Consider the following 16340-nt stretch of genomic DNA (forward strand, 5'->3'; position numbering starts at 1 on the left):
CTGTCCACCAGGTGTGTTGGCTCTGGGGCCTCCCAGGAGGTACAGGCCAAGGTCAGCCACCACCTGTGTTCAGTTCTGAGTTGAGCACATCTCCTATGTGAAAGGAACTAGGTTAAGCACTGGAAAGAGATCATGATGACTAAGTATTCAAGTGGGTAAAACAAGCATTGAAACACAGCACCAGCATACAAGGCAGAATGAGATACATGTAGAGGGGAGGTACCAACCAACTAGGGTCAGGGGTACACGGAGGAAGAAGGGTAAATTCTGGGAGTGAGTCAGGAAAGACTTTCTGCAAAAGGAGGCCTTGAGAGGTAAGGAGGATTTGGGCTGGAGAATAACAGGAGAAAGGCTCTCTAGCATGAGAGGTCAGCAGAGAGCAGTCCCTAATTTAGACTTTTATTACTTGACTTATAAATGTTTTATTGAATCAACTTTCTGTCTTCCTGTTTATCTCCCCAAAACATGACTTGGAGCATATTATGTACACTTCTACTTAAAACTCACCCATAGTGCCCCATGTCCCATTGCTGGTTGCATGAATTCCAAACTTTTCATTGGACATTTAAGATTTTTCTCACCCAACCCATCCCTCCTGCTTTGAGCTGACTGATCTCCAACATCAGATGTCACTAAATGAAAGACTATGGACCAAATATACATCCACAGTGTTGTTTAAATGTTTGAATTAATTTTCTACATTTTATAGTCAAGATACTTATTCTCCAATAAGAAGAACCAAGGTTTCTTAGAGAAATGGTTGATGAGACTGGAACATCATGTAGTACTAGAAAATAACGGAGTGCTCAAAAAAGATGGGCATGTCAAAAGGACATAGGAGCCAACCTGGAGAAACTCTCCATGGAGGAATTTGAACAGTTAGAACAACAAAATAATAACAATAGTATTAGATTATAACCCACAAAATGAATATCCATTAGTTCATACTAACATAATCAATATATATGAAAGCCTAAGCAACCGTTATGACTAGTCAACCAGTCACTATGACGAAGCACTGACCACCAAGGGGGCAGACGCTCAATGCAGGAGCTGCCCTCTGGTGGTCAGTGCACTCCCACAGCCAACCTCCCATGGCCTGCCAACCTACTGTGGTCCTTCCCACCCTGGCCTGCCTGCCGGCCCCAATCAGCCCCAATCGCCAACCAGGCCGAGGGAGCCCACCCATGCACAAAATCATGCACTGGGCCTCTAGTAATTGAATAAGTAAGTAAATGGAGGGGAGGCAGAGAGGGCCAGCTTTTCCTTACAGAAGAATTCTAATACAAATAAAATGAAAGAAGGACAAACAAAATCATCTTTAGGCAACATCACAATAATAATTGCTGTAGGCAAGATTAACTGATGGATGGTAAAAATCAGTGGACAAAAGTTTGAGAAGAAATAGGTTATTTTGGTAGCCTCAAAATATCTCTCCAAATATTTATCGTTTACAGAGGTATAAATGACAACTTTACAGTGAAAAACACAACAGATACCACCTTAACCAAGTGGTCACAGTAGGCATCAACAGTAAATAAGATGTATTGACATCATGATATGATGCCCTGAGAAGAATACAACATCGCTTCCATGCTGTTTTAGCCAAAAATGCATAATCTCAACTGAATCATGCGAAAACATCAAACACAAATGGAGAGATACTCTACAAAATAACTGACCAGTTTTCACCCAAACTGTCAAGATCATAAAAGACAAGGAAAGACTGAGGAACTGCCACAGATTAGAGGAGACCAAAGAAACAATCACTAAAAGAAATGTGGGGTCCTGGAACAGAAAAGGACATTAGGAGAAAAAACAAAAAGGTGAAATTTGAATAAACAATAGAGTTTAATTCTCTTATAGCAATGTTAATTTTGTAGTTTTTATCACTCTAGGATGGATACACACACACACACACACACACACACACACACACACACACACAAACACACAACTTGGATTTCTATGTTATCTGGGAAATTGAAAGGTCTACGTATGACCATTTGACATGGAGCAGCAGTGGGGCATGTGTTTTCCAGTTTGCCACAGTTCCTTCCTCTCCCTATTGTGCTATATGGGGCCATGTTTTATTTATTTATTGTGCTATAAACCTGGTTCCAAGAAGCTTTGAGTTTTTAATGCATTGCTCAATAAAAAGCCCAAGTTTCTGGCCAAATAGTCTACCTGCTGTTCTCTAAACAAGTTTTGTCTTAATCGTTGCCATATTCCCACTTTTGCTCAAGCTGTTCCTTCTGTCTGAACTGATTTCCTGGCTCTATTCCCCAACCCTATTTATTTCAATCTTCCCCATTCTTTAAGAGCTAGCATGGAGATCACTTCCTCCATGAAGGTTCTGTCCTTCTTTTGAGTTCATCTCTCTCTTTTGAACAAACAGACCACTGGATATTTCTTAGAAAATAGCACCATTTTTTTTTTTTTTTTTGCATCAGTCACTTCTTGAACAATAGCTATGTCTCAGGCATATTTTTTCTTAAGTGCTGAGGACACCCAGATGAGCAATATGTCAACTTCAATCTTCAAAGATCTTTCAGGCCTGGGCCTCTGGTCAAAATGGCAGCATCGGTAAATGTGGTACTCGCATTCTCCCATAACCACATCAAAATCACAACTAAACTACAGAACAGCCATCATTTAGAACCACCTGAAATCTAGCTGAACGGAAGTCCTATAACTAAAGATATAAAGAAGAAACCACATTGAGGCTGGTAGGAGGGGAGAAGACTCTGAACAAGCTGGTCCCACACCCACATGTGGCAGCTAAAAATTGGGAGGGATATCTCGGCTGTAGAGGTGCCCCCTAAGGAGCATGTGTTCCAGCTCCACACCAGGCCCCCTTAGCCCAGGGTTCTGGTGCCAGGAAGAGAAATCCTCATAACTTCTGGTGAAACCAGCAGGTATTGAGGTTAAGACTGAGGGCTGCTGAAGTCCTAGGCAGTTCTTCTTAAAAGGCCTGCACATGGACTTACTCGAACTCTCTCACTCACTCTGAGCTCCAGGACTGGGGCAGCAGCTCAAAAGGTAGCAGGGACATAGAGGGAGGAACTGAATTGTCTGGCATCAGGGCAAGAGTTCGAGAGACAGCTTTGTTCCAGACAGAAGTGCTGGCAGAGGCCACTGTTCCTTTTCTGAGCCCTCCCTCCCACAGATCCAGCAGGCAGACACCATATCTAAGTCTCCTTCACCTGGCTAACACAAATTGTCCCCCTTGGTGATTCCCTCAGACCCCACCCCACCCAACTTGTGGGCCCACACAAGCCACTTCCAGTGATTTTTTTCCATACAAATGGCCCATCTTGGCTCATGCTTAGGACTTTCCTAAAGTTTCTCAGGCCTCTTCTGGCCTCAGTGTGCCCTGTCCCTCTTACAAAGTAGCCTCAGGCCTGGCACTAGTGGCAGCTGGCCTTGGTTCACAGCTTAGCCTCTCCTGGGCATCTCCAAGCCAAGCACAAGTAGCAACCATGTGCAGATCACTTTGTAACTCATGCAGGTTACTGGAACCATTTATATCACTTTGAGATGCTGGATAAATGAAAACGAAATGCAACTATATGCAAATTTCTTTGAAGACATACAATTTTTCAGTTAAAATTGTATTTTCTGACAGCTTACTCCAGCTTAATGTGTAAGGCAGCACAAGTGTTTGGGAGCACAACAGTGAGAGCATTAAATACACACACAGAGAATTTCTGAGCTCGCCAAGTAAGTCTGTTCTTAAGATAGATAGTAGTCAGATCTATACTGGTATTTAACATCAAGTGAGTTTCATAATAAAACAATTTTCCTTATGGGGGATACAAGAGCTGTCTTGGAAAGTCCATTTGAAACGTGTCTCTAGGACCACACTAAGCCTTTTTAAAGCACAGCACATTTCCCTTCCCTTTTCGAATGACAGCTTTCCTCAAGTTCTCAATAGAAATGAACTCTGTGGTTATCATGGGTCCTCTTTAGGGTTGTGCTCTTACAGAAATAGCTTTCTCTTCAAAGTATGATTCAAAGCTATGCTTCAAACATAGAAAGTATTTTACAATCAAACTTCACCCCCAAAATTTTAAAGAAGAGAATGATAGTCAATAAGGCAGTTACTCTGCAGAAAATTGGATTCTGTGATAATAAAATTGTCAAGGAGATAGCATGAAGGCTACAGGCTCTGCCAGCCTCCTTTCCCATGCTCCTGCTGGATTTTGCAGCCACCTTCTGGAAGCAGCTATTTCTGTGATGGTTGGCACCTTGAGTCAGGAAGAAAGGGAGGAAAGGAAAAAAGAAAGGAGAAGGGAAGGAGGAAACAAGGACCCAAAGTCAGCAGCCATTGACTTTCCTTTTCCACCAGGTAGCACCCACTGGCCAGCACAGAATCATGCAGAGAGGCAGGACTACAGAGGAAGGGCAGAAGTGCAGAGCAAGGAAAATGCCAAAGAAAAGAGCACAAAGGTAAGGCCTGTGGAGAAAGTAGACCTGTGCAGTGTGGGGAACAGAGCAGATGACCCAAGCATGGTAACAAAGGATCTCACCCTAGGGATTTGGGATGGGATAACATTTTGTCAAACTAACCCACGTCCCCTCATCCTGCCACTTGTTGCAACGACTTACCCTCTTCCCTGCCTCCTAAGTCAGCTGCATTCATTTGGACCAGACACACCATTATGGTGGATGAGGTGTATCATTCATTGGCCCCAGAGAAAGAAAAGAATGGGAAAGAACAAGAAAGTCCACTTGCTGCGTTTGAACTTCTAAACACATGTTTTAAACTCATAGCACAGACAATAGCTTTGAGGAAACAGCTAAGGTCCTGGCACTGACAACTGATTTTTAAGAACATGGTACTCAAATACAGCCCAGGCAGCGTGCTGCAGGAGCAAGGCAGGAGAGATGGAAACTTTCACAGTGCTCAGACTCTCATGCACACACACAGGAGAAGGTTTGCTTTGCTCCTGGGAGTGTCAAAGGGGTGACTAGAAAAGCGAAGTGTTATGTTTTAACACACATAATAACTTGGATTTTAAAAATCTTACCTGCTACATAATTATGGAGCTATATTTTTACTCATACATCAAACTTGCACTGAATGAGGTTAATTGTATGTCTAAGTTCAGGCTTCTAAGAGCATAAAAGCAGTAGAGCTATATCAAAGGGCAGAAAAACCTTCTTTTTTACTCTTTTTTTTTTTTTTTTTTTTGCATTTTCCAGCTGTGCTAACCGAGGGGTGAAGGTCCCCCACCCCTCACCTCAGGCAACCTTATTGAAAGTAATTTGCTCCAATGTGTTGGGTCATGACTCATTAGATAAGAGTTTTCATTAGCCTCATGTGGATATTAGAAGTCCACATCATCTAAGGTCAAGACTGAGATGAAAAGAACACAGAGATGATGCAGTTATACTGACTTCAGAGCAGAGCTGTTTTCTGGAGGGAAATGGTGCATAAAACACACAAACAATGAAAAACTTGACAGAGAAATTCTCCATGGCAATCATGGCTATAAACTTACACAAAGTGACTCAGTCATAGGATTGGTGCCGTGTTGAAAAGCATTAGGGAAAACAAGAGGCATCTGTGCCGTGATGAGGCATCCTGCCTGGACTCGGAGGAAGAAGGGCATGAGGCGGGTGCAGGTATGCATATTTCGGTATTACCCACGGCCAAGGTTCTGGCACTGATAATGGATTTTTAAGAACATGGTCCTCAAAGACAGCCCAGGCAGTGTGGTGCAGGAGCAATACAGAAGGAAAGACGCAAACAAAAGAGAACTTTTACAGTCCTCAGACTCTCCTGCGCACACACACAGGAGGAAGTTTGCCTTGTTCCCATGAGTGTCAAAGGGGAGACTAAGGAGGGTAGGAGGGGGGGCACTGGAACCAAAGAGGCTTTCAGTTGGGATGAAGTAAGTGTACATGGAGTGTGTGGACAGGATAATCTGATGCCAGAGAGGGACTGAAGACACTGGGCTGTGACCAGAGGTCATGTGGTACAATGTTCAAAGACCAGATGGTACAAGCTACATCTTACTGGACCCTAAGTCATACTGAATCTCAGTTCACAAACTCAGTTGTGGACAAAGTAAATGAACTTTTCTATAAATGAAGTCAATACTTATATTAAAACCTCTTTCTTTCAAACGGTAGAAACTTAATTTTAGTTACTTCTGAGTTCCTACCCTTTCTCTGTGATTGCCTCTCAGTTTGAGGCTACAAAAGGCCCATGAATGAAGGTTAGGGGTATGAGGAGCATCCCGATTGAGTGGGCATCGCTCTTTACCAGCACAGCTGCTGAGATGGGATGTGGACACCTGCTCATCACGACTTGTATAAGCCATATCACAGTGTCTTTGGGTCAGCTAACTCTCAGGACCCTCTTGGGCACACAAGATAATCCTAATGCTCCCATGTCATTCTAGGACTAGAGGAAACTTGTCCCAGAATTGATAAATCCACAGTCATTTGTCACTTCTGTAGCACTCTTGGGTACAAAAGAATCATTCCATGCCCTCAGCTATCTCTTTCACCCCTTCCATTCACAGGTCTGCTCCGAGGGTTTTTCAAATTCATTAGCCAGGACAGAGTGGACAGCCATACTTACCTGGGGGTCTTGCCTCCTTCCTAGAGTCTATCTGGGAAAGTAAAACCAGATGTCCTCTGTAGTGTTATTCCCAAATGTATCTGGGCTTTCTGTTGTGAAACCTTCTCCTTGCTTCATCCCAGGAAGGGAGCATGGCACAGAGTTTTTCCATCAAGGACTCATCACCATCTAAGCTCTCCTCTCTTCTCCTAGCTTCCTTTGTTTTCCTGGGTGTGGGAAGGGGTGTAGGGCACTTTAGCCTAGAGGAGGGGGAGCAGTGTGGTTTGGGGAAGCTTCTTTGTTATTACTCATTACTTCTCCCACGTCTCTTATACACACTTCAGTTCTTTCTGTTCTCTTGAGGCCAAGACATTAAAAGCCAAAAAGCTAATAATTGAGTCCTTTTGTGTTATTTTCTGTCTGTGGAGTCATCCCTTCCCTGAGACAGTGATGCTGAATAAGTCGTTGGGAAAAGGATTACAAGGTTAAAGGAGAGTTGAAAAACTAGTTATATATTCCAGCCACATATATACAACTGTTCCCCAGCCCAGACCTTGCTAAGATTAGTCACAACCCATAGTGCCCTCTGGGAAGAAATCAAACACTGTGGTGTAAGGATTTAGCAGCTAGATTAACTGCTTGCAGAGATCCTGATTCCCAGGAATCGGGGTCTGATGCAGGTATGATTCTGGTTGTGGGGACTGGATGCCAAAGGCAAACTCCTATGATTTGGGGCTGAGAGAGAAGAGGCTGTTGAAAACTCAGGTCTTATCAGCCAACACTGTCCTGGCTCTGCCCTACCAGCCAACTGGGCATTGTTCAGGACCCAGGCAACATTGTTTGTCTTAAAGAATTAACTGGTTTTGTAGCTAAATGGGCAGCAGCAGTGGTACTGCCACCCAGAGCTCTACCAAGGAAGGAAAAGAAAAGCTCAGACCACAAGTGTGGTGTCTGCATTTCCAGATATTCACTCCAGAAACTGAAAAATTACCCTCCCCTGGCAAACATCAACCAACTCAGTCAAATCTGAGCCCTTCGTTAAAGTTGGTTTTGCCTCCTCCTATTCCTTCCTCGGTGAGCCTAATTCATTACCTAGTCCCTTTAAATCAGGACCAGGGACTTTTATAATTCAAAGCTAAGTGGAAGATCTCTTTGGATGAGCAGAAAAGTACTATTTTGGGAGCCTGTTTATGTTATAATTTTGCATATAAAGAGTAGGCAGATAGAAACACAAATAATCTATTTTTTTCCTATTCTTTTCAACATAATTCACATTAGAGTTAAGCAATACTATTTTTAAAATCACTAAGTAGTGGGCACAACTAACAAGCAATGTGAAGTGGCATAAACCCCATCACCAACAAATACACAGGCTATATGGCACCCTCAAACTGCCCTATATTTCTTTTAAAAACATACTTCCTCTCCCCACCTCACACATGTTCTCATATTCTCTCACTCAACTTTGGTATGGAGTCCACTTTTTGATTTGGCCAGCATCTTAAGAATCTTACCAAAGATAATCAGTTCTATTCCGACAAGATGCCACTAATAAAGGAACTTGGGCAATTATAAATCTCAACAATGAACAAGAGAAGCAAGCTCGGATTAGTGAGCCACACTACGCAGATGGTCTTTGTGGGCTTCATGAAAGGAGGTTCAAGCTCAGGACCTTGGGACCTACAAACTGGCTAAACAAACATCAATTTGTGTATCAAAGTGCCTCTGAATTACAAATGAGTAAAATCCATTTGTCTTGGGATCTGAGTTATTTGGCTTTAAACTTGGTCAGTACATTAACTATTGATCTGTTCATTTATGATGGGTTAGAACAAGACTTTGATGGAAGCTACTAGAACCTAGTCAATGTCTTTTATAAAACAACCTTAGCCATGTATTATCCATGTGCTCATTGGCAAGACTTCACTTAGGACAGATCTCAGGCAGGCTTGAATTCACTGACTATTCATAGTATTGAAAACCTCCTATGAAACCCAGGCCATTTAAATTTCTACTTATCTGACCATTGCACATCGCCTTAATACTGATGACTTGGTACACTGTGACTCTCTAATATGCTAATAAAAAGAAAGTGTGAATCATTTTCATATGTTCCCTTTTCTGGGAGATGAATCAGTCTCTTGCCCCAGTGCTTGTGTTCAAAGTTTATTTCAAAACTAGAGTAATTGGAACATTTCTCTAGGTGGGAAATATAAATGTTCTTATGCTAGAGCAGAAACATAAGTAAGTCCCATGGGGCAGGGGTTGGGGACCCTGTTGGCGTGAAACTGGGCAAGTCAGGACCAAGTGAGGAGAAATGCTATATGTGCTTCTGTACAGCAGGTTCTTAGTGGGTGTTTGTCCTCTCACAACCTTTCCTTCACTTTCATAAGCCTTATTTTTCTTTCACCCACCAGACCCACCAGACTCCCTGCCTCCTTGTTGAGAGACAGTCCTCCCTGAGGTCTAGGTTTCTGTAAACAAACAGTCCTGTAATTGACTTTCATCATTACCATATTTTGGGTAGAAGCCAATCTCATTGGGCTGAAGATACTTCGAAAGTTGAGTGTTTGTATGAAAAGGAGCAACAGGCCTCCTTGGATATCTTTAGACTCAGTCCCAATATGCCCTTAACTGTTCTCTCGATGCCACAACCTGCTCAGTCCAACATGCAAACGATCCTCTTCCATAGACCACTGCCCTTTGTTTGTTTATTTGTTTGTTTGTTTGTTTGTTTATCTATTTATTTTTAATCCTCACCTGAGGATATTTTTCCATTGATTTTTAGAGAGAGTGGAAGAGAGAGGGAAAGACAGAGAGAAACATCAATGTGAGAGAAACACATTGATTGGTTGCCTCCTGCACGAGCCCCGACCAGGGCCTGGGTCAGGGAGGAGCCTGCAACCGAGGTACATGCTCTTGACCGGAATTGAATCCGGGACCCTTAGGTTCGCAGGCCAATGCTCTATCCACTGAGCCAAACAGGCTAGGGCACCACTGCTCTTTGAAAAAAAAAGTTTCCAGATAAATTAGGAAAAGACAATGCAAATTATTAATAAATAGATGAATAATTAACATGTGATCTCATGAGGGATTAAGGAATAGCAAATTCAGACAAAATGAAGATGCTCTTTTGCACGTGTGAGTCGATTTGGAAAAGGTTTTTAATAATCATAATGCTGGTGTTCCAGTTAGAATGCTTTTAGGCTGCAGTAATGAAACAACCAAATCAAACTTCTTAAATAACATGTATATAATATCATATCAAATGAAAAAAGTCCTAAGGAAGGGTGGCTCCTGGGTAGATTAATTCAGGGTTTCAGCAGTTAAATTAAGTTTCCCTCCTTTACTGGTATTGTACCTAGATTGCTCTGGTTCAATGTCCAGTGAAAGAAGGGACAGTATTTCTTTTTGTCTTTTTTTAAAATAAAAAAAGTTTACCCAGTAAACCTCACTTCTCATCTCATTAGCCAGGACTGGGTGATATGGCTACTTCTAAACCAGCCACTGGCAAGAGAAATGAGATTACTAAGATTCGTTTAGACTAATCCAGATTTATACCCAGAGGGAACATGGACATCTGAACAAAACAAGGCTCTATCAACAGGGAAAATAATGGTTCATGGGTAGGCAACCTGTGGTGTCTTCTCTGACTGCTAAGGGTGTGGTGAGACAGGCCACACAAGTGTCTGAGTTTTGGAAAGTAATTTGGCTAACTACCTATTAAGATGCGTCAAAGTGTCCATACCTTTTGATGTAGTAATTCCACTTCTAGGAATAAAGTCCATAGAAATTGCACCTAAATGCAGATAAAGCTTTATGTTTAAAGATGTAGCATCCTCTCTAATACAAAAAAAGGATAAAAAAAAAAACCCAACCAAAAATACTTAAGGATCCCAAATAAAGAGATATGTATGTAATTACAGTATATCCTTTTTGATGGACTATTCTCTAACATTTAAAACTGATGTTCACAAACAGTTTTGTAGAACATGGGAAAATGCTTATCCTATATAATAAAAGCCTAGGTGGTGTCACGCGATGTTGTCACAAGATGGCTGCTGCAACACAGTCACAAGTTGGTCACAAGATAGCCGCCGTCATGTCGTCACAAGATGGCCACCACAAAGATGGCCACCACAAGATGGCCAGCAGGGGAGGGCAGTTGTGGGCAATCAGGCTGGCAGGGGAGGGCAGTTGGGGACAACAAGGCTGGCAGGGGAGGGCAGTTGGGGTGACCAGGCCAGCAAAGAAGGGCAGTTGGGGGCGATCGGGCCAGCAGGGGAGCAGTTAGGCATCAATCAGGCTGGCAGGAGAGCAGTTAGGGGGTGATCAGGCTGGCAGGCAGAAGTGGTTAGGGGCAATCAGGCAGGCAGGCAGGTGAGCGGTTAGGAGCCAGCAGTCCCGGATTGCAAGAGGGTTGTCTGACTGCCGGTTTAAGCCCGATCCCTGTGGGGTTTAAACCAGCAGTCGGACATCCCCCTAGGGGTCCCAGATTGGAGAGGGTACAGGTTGGGCTGAGGGATATGCCCCCACCCCCGTGCATGAATTTTGTGCACCAGGCCTCTAGTATTATATATAGTGTTAAATGAGAAAGCAGGATGTCAAATTGTATATATACTATAACTCTATGTAAAATATTAATAGCAACCCTCTCCTCAACATTTATGATAAGCCAGGAACCTGTGCACTACCTCTAATCCTGCAGCAACCCTGAAATGCCCATTTTGCAATCCAGGCAACCATGGCTCAGTAGGTTTCCCAGAATCACTCAGCTAGCAAGAGGCAGAGCAGGGATTCAAAGTCTAGGTCTCTCTGTTTGAACCATGGCCTCACAATTCAGGGGCAATCCTCTTTCTTTTCCCTTTTTCCTGTTTTTCTTCTCCACTGTGGATGGGCAAATTATTCCTGACATCAGCTGCACGAATACGCCATATAGTTTAGATAAACACAAGTATTTAGTGAAGTGGAATTGAACAAGGACAATGGGAAATTGTGGGGGACAAACAGATAGGACAGCAGGAGCAGGAAAAAAGAGAGGTCACTACAGTGATTATCCAGAGAACCAGGAAGTGACTGTTCACCAAACCAACCAGAATTCTTTGACTTCCTTGTTAGCTGACATTGTTCTCCAACGGCCTCCTTCAGTCCACAGGCCTTGCTGCCCTGGGTGGTCCTCCCCAATCCACCAAGAGCTTTTCAGGCCCCAGAGGCTTCTCTAGATGTTGGATCCTGGTCTAACTCATACGCTGATCAGAAATCTCTCCTACCATGATTGTCCAGGTTAGGAGGGGATGGTGTACATGTTGTGATCATAGAGATAAAGGAAGCAATTGATAAAGCTGTAAAAGATGGCAGTGGGGAGCCAATACATTAGAGATCATACATTCTTTCCCTTAGAACAGTACTCACAGCCCCAAACTGGGGGTATACTTGCAACTAATAAATGCCAATTATTGATTTGAGGAGAAAAAAAGGAAAGATGATCCTCTGGACATCTATTTCTCATAGCTGTCTTTGCTAACCCATATCTACATGGAACCCTGTTAGTCACATTGGCCAAAGACAGTCCGTTTAGAATCGATCTAAATACAGACAAGCTTTGTTTAGTGTTTATCTGATGACCTACAGGACCCTCTATCAGGCCTCAGTGCTGTCATTTTGCCACTGTTTCCATTGAACAAGCCTTGCTGTCACAGTAGGAGGGTTATGGAACGATTAGCATCCCCACGCCCCCTGGTTCCCTTGTTTGTTTGAGAAATGTGAGAATAGAACAACCATGCAAGAGTAATGAGCCTCGCATCTGATTTCAGAAAGCTGATTACAATAACATATCAGAAATGTCTCCAATAAAAATGACTGGAGATAAGAATCATGCAAAGATGGTTTTTTTGGAGGGAACGATGTAAACTTTGTGGGGGTTTTTTTGCTGTTGTTTTTTTAATGCTGAGGTTTTTAAAAGCCTGTTTTTGCTTTCATTTAATATTCTCAGGTTTATTTACTATGTCTGTTATTTCAGAGCTAGTGATGCATTAAATATGAGAAGAGAAGAAATCCCTCTGTGGCAAAATCCTCCTCTTTGCCATCTTTATACGATATGTCTGTGCCAATCTCTCGGTTGGCATTTTATCTCCAGAGCCCTTCACAGTCATCAACCCAGACATCACAGAAGCAGCACCAAGTTCCAGGGCTCCTCCCACAAGTCCAAAGGAAAATTCTTGGGAGCTTGGGAAAGTGCGATTATTTCTGGGCTCCAAGCTCCAGAGATGTCCCTCATTCCTGCTAGTGAGAACTGTATCAGGGCCAGTGACGTGTGAGGCACGTGGTGGTGACCAGAAGAGCTGGAAGCAGATAGAGCCAGGGACTTCAGGGCAAACCAGCTTTGAGGAGCTTCCCACAGGAGAGCAGGGGAGGCCAGCTCTGCCTTCATGTCCAAGGGCTCATTTTGGGCCAGGAACAGGAAGCAAGTCTGAAAGGTCAAGAGACACTGAGTAATCCAGCGATGGAGCGGTAGAGATGGGGAAAGGTGGGAATGAATCTCCAGGGTTCAGGGCTTGGCTCTCCCAAGTTCTTTCTCATCAAATGTCAACTACAAAGAGAGTGAGTCCCACTGATTTAAAAGCCCCATGTTCTCAGAGGGAACCTTTAAAACCACATACCAAGGGCCAAATGCTGGGTGCTCACACAGATAATGCTCCAGAGAAGACTGAAATGGCTACTCTCATCCAGAAATTGTAACAATTTGTCCTTACATTTTCTGTCCCCCTGAGGTTGTTCTGAAATAAAAATGTGTAGGTGAGTAAGTGGGCTTTGTAACAGAAGATGGCAGTGAGCGGCACGTTTAGGGCCGGAGTAGAATAAGTATTCTCTTGCCTATGTAAATTGTCACCACCAGTAATATTTTTGACATTTCCGCCTCAGAAAGATATGCTACCATAAATGACTGCCATTCCTGATGAGTTATTGGCTATGAGGTGAATGGAATTGTCAGGCGTGGAATCTGAGAGCCAGGGCCGCTCCTCAAAGGGGAGAAGCCAGAGGGAGCCCCCTACACCCAGTATTTCTCTCCCCGTGGGGTCTGTTGGATGAACAATATAAGCTGCCTTGACAACACACAGGGTTAAGGGAGAAACACAGAGAAAGGCTGGGAGGCGGGGAGGTAAGACTTTATTACCTCGAGGGTAGTCCTTGACCTCCCATCTCCTGCATTCTGCTCAAAGAAAGCCCGCCATCGCTGTTCCAGCTCCCTCTCTCCACTCTGGCCCCCGAGGAGAGCTCTTCTATGCCAGACAAGTTCCTCTGGCATTTCTGATGTTGATCAGCAATAGTAGGAAAAGCCCAGAGAGGTGGAAGGAGGATTGTAAGAACTTCTTGAAAGTATAGTAACTACATGCAATAAAGAGCTGGAGAAGAGAAGAAGAGGAGAGAAAGTTTCATGGGCTGGGGTAAAGGAGGCGCTTCTGATTCGGTTTTGCCAGTGAAGTGTACAGTAACTGAAATGCTGCTGGGAGTCTGGTCTTCCACAGAATTGGGGAAATGAGGAAAGGGGGCCTGAGATGGTCACTTGAGCGCCCTAGGATTTCACTTAAGGGATTTAAGTAAACAATAAAATTCCTTCTTTAAAGGTGCCCTGGCTCTGAGACTGACCCCCTGGGGCGTAGCTGCCAGAAGGTTATGGATCTATAATGATGAGATCCTGTCATGCTCCAGCTGCTGACAAACTCATCTTAGCAAAGTCACTTGAATCTCTGAGCCTCGGTTTCCTCATTTGTAAAATGGAGAGGAGGGATGGAATTGGTGTTTCTAAATTATGTTCTGTAGGAATTTAAAAATTACCTGGTGGGGAAAAGTATTCTAAATTAAAGAAACTTTGGAAACAATAGGTTAAACGTGTTTAGACCAGCTTGTAACTTCAATGGCTTTTGAGAGCCTTTGAGATTTAGCCAGTGCGATTGGGAATTGACATTCATCTTCCTCAAACATGTTTGATTCCTGTTATGGCTGAAGTCTGTCTCTCCCCGAATTCATACATGGAAATCACAACACCCAGTACCTCAGAATGTGACAGTATTTAGAGATAGGGACTTTAAAGAGTTAAAGTTAAAATAAGGTCATTAGATAATAAAAATATATATATAAAATAAAATAAGGTCATTAGGGTCGGCCCTAATCCAATCTGTGCTGTATCTTTAAAAGAAGAGGCAGTTATGACACACACACAAAGGGAGGACGCTGAAGGTCAGGGAGAAGACAGCCATTTGCCAGCCAAGGAGAGAGGCCTAAGAAAACACCGACCCTGTGGATACCTTGGTCTTAGACTTCTAGTCCCTAGAACTGTGAGAAAATAAATTTTATTGTGTAAGCCACCCTGTTTGTGGGACTTTGCTATGGCAGCCTTTGAATCCTCATACGTGTGGAATCCTTTCCCCATGACATCCCTCTTTTCAGGGTTTCTTAGATTACACTTTGGGTAAATGCTGAACTAGATGTTCTTTGATTTTTTTTTCCAGCTCTAAAATGCTATGATTTTAATCATGTCAGTCAATGTAAGACATCATCTTAATTGATCATTAAGAAAATACATTTTCTGAGAAGTCATCCAAGTTAGAGATTGGTGTTGCCTGAGTTGTTAGTTAGGCTTCATGAAGCATAAGGCAGAAAAGAGAGCCTGAAGGAAAGTAGGCAGGGAGGGCTGCAGAGGACTCTGGTGGGAGCCAGTAATTCTCCCAGAGATGCAGAACTCACTTGTCTTTGGAGTGGCCAGAATCCTATTATTTTTTGCTTTTGTTTTTAAATCCTAGTTGTGAGCACTAAGAAACTATATGTCTCCCTGGGATGGTAGTTGTCAACCGATGGTCCTTGGTGCCAATTTAGCACCAACAGGAATTCCCAGTTTGGGGTGCTATAAAAAAGGAAAGTTTATTCAATGCAAAACAGCTCAAATGTGATACCACACGGCTGTGAAAACAGCAGGGCTATGAGGCAGTCCTAGGGCCAGGCCCCTCTCTAGATAGACAGCTCCCTCAGCTCCTGGCTGGTCTGCTTTGCACTGCACTGGTCAGCTCTGCTCTGCTCCAGAGAGACATCCTCAGTGTTTCAGCTCAGCCCCATGGAAACTCAGTGTTCAGTGTTCAGTGGAAAGGGAAAGTGCCAAGCCACAGGGGAGCTGGCTATATATATATATATATATATATATATATATATATATCCAGAAGTCCTATCCCTGATTGGTCTGACCTCATGCAAATGAGGACTCCAAATCCACATAGTTTGATTGGTCCAAAGGGCACTGGTCATAATGGAGCCACTCGGATTGATTGGTGAAGAAGCTGATGGGGATATAGTTGCCTAGCTCCAGTTGAATGGGGAAAGCCTCAGCCCTATTGAAATAGGATTCCAGGGACTCCATCATGAGGACTGGCTCAGATGGCAGAAACACTGCCTCAGTGCAGGCAGGCAGTTCAGAGCAGAGGCAGGTAGTTCTCCCTGAAGTTAAGTTTGCATGAGAGGCCCCTGTGTAGAAATGGCTGCTAGGCTCTGTTTTTTGTTTGTTTGTTTTGCTTTGTTTTGTTTTTAATTTGAGCCCAATTAGCCATTGGGAGCCATTTTTAGTAGATATCTTCTTTCTGGGTCCACATTGTCAAGTAAAGGAGGACTGTCCCCTACAGGCTCAGGAATTCTGCCACCAAGATCTTCATTTACAAGATAACACAAAGTGAGCAACGAATAAGACATCTTGTAAGATGCTGCAGAAGCAGCACGGAGT

The sequence above is a fragment of the Eptesicus fuscus genome, chromosome 5 (genome assembly GCF_027574615.1).
Source record: "Eptesicus fuscus isolate TK198812 chromosome 5, DD_ASM_mEF_20220401, whole genome shotgun sequence".
Taxonomy (NCBI): domain Eukaryota; kingdom Metazoa; phylum Chordata; class Mammalia; order Chiroptera; family Vespertilionidae; genus Eptesicus; species Eptesicus fuscus.